This window comes from Arachis hypogaea, chromosome 14 (genome assembly GCF_003086295.3).
Source record: "Arachis hypogaea cultivar Tifrunner chromosome 14, arahy.Tifrunner.gnm2.J5K5, whole genome shotgun sequence".
Lineage (NCBI taxonomy): Eukaryota > Viridiplantae > Streptophyta > Magnoliopsida > Fabales > Fabaceae > Arachis > Arachis hypogaea.
This window is the reverse complement of record NC_092049.1, coordinates 70,854,391-70,855,633: the sequence shown is the minus strand read 5'-3', so window position 1 is coordinate 70,855,633 and position 1,243 is coordinate 70,854,391. Positions and strand designations below refer to the sequence as shown.

General features: G+C 41.3%; 1 non-coding gene across 1 annotated transcript; it reads left to right on the top strand.

The window, feature by feature from the left end:
* Positions 1-748: 748 nt before the first annotated feature.
* Positions 749-856, top strand: LOC112745776 (small nucleolar RNA R71). Its single transcript, XR_003173687.1, has one exon. It is a non-coding gene; the product is annotated as a small nucleolar RNA R71 (small nucleolar RNA).
* The last annotated feature ends 387 nt before the right edge of the window (positions 857-1,243 follow it).

Here is a 1,243-nt window from a genome sequence, read left to right as displayed (position 1 = left end):
CACTCTCTTTTTGGATTCTCTTCTGTATTGCTTGGGAGAGTACTAGGAGGGAGTTCAGTGATTTTCTTACTTAGCTGACCCACTTGTGCCTCCGAATTTCTAATGGAGGACCTTGTTTCAGTCATGAAACTTTGAGTGGTTTTGATTAGATCAGAGACAATGGTTGCTAAGTCAGAGTGGATTTGCTTAGAATTCTCTGTCTGTTGCTGAGAAGATGATGGAAAAGGCTTGCTATTGCTAAACCTGTTTCTTCCACCATTATTGTTGTTGAAACCTTGTTGAGGTCTCTGTTGATCCTTCCATGGGAGATTTGGATGATTTCTCCATGAAGGATTATAGGTGTTTCCATAGGGTTCTCCCATGTAATTCACCTCTTCCATTGCTGGGTTCTCAGGATCATAAGCTTCTTCTTCAGAGGACGCTTCCTTAGTACTGCCTGTTGCTGCTTGCATTCCAGACAGACTTTGAGAAATCATATTGACTTGTTGGGTCAATATTTTATTCTGAGCCAATATGGCATTCAAAGTATCAATCTCAAGAATTCCTTTCTTCTGAGTTGTCCCATTATTCACACAGGATTTCTTTCAGAAGTGTACATGAATTGGTTATTTGCAACCATCTTAATGAGTTCCTGAGCTTCTGCAGGCGTCTTCTTCAGATGAAGAGATCCTCCAGCAGAGCTGTCCAATGACATCTTAGACAGTTTAGACAGACCATCATAGAGGATTCCTATGATACTCCATTCTGAAAGCATGTCAGAAGGGTACCTTCTGATCAATTGCTTGTATCTTTCCCAAGCTTCAAAGAGGAATTCACCTTCCTTCTGTCTGAAGGTTTGGACTTCCTCTCTAAGCTTGCTCAATTTTTGAGGTGGAAAGAACTTTGCCAAGAAGGCATTAACTAGCTTTTCCTAAGAGTTCAGGCTTTCTTTAGGTTGTGAGTCCAACCATGTCCTAGCTCTATCTCTTACAGCAAAAAGGAAGAGCATAAGTCTATAGACTTCAGGGTCAACCCCATTGGTCTTGACAATGTCACAGATTTGCAAGAATTCAGCTAAGAACTGATGAGGATCTTCCAATAGAAGTCCATGAAATTTGTAATTCTGTTGCGTTAGAGAAACTAATTGAGGCTTAAGCTCAAAGTTGTTTGCTCCAATGGCAGGGATTGAGATGCTTCTCCCATAGAAGTCGGGAGTAGGTGCAGTAAAGTCACCAAGCACCTTCCTTGCATTGTTGGCATTGTT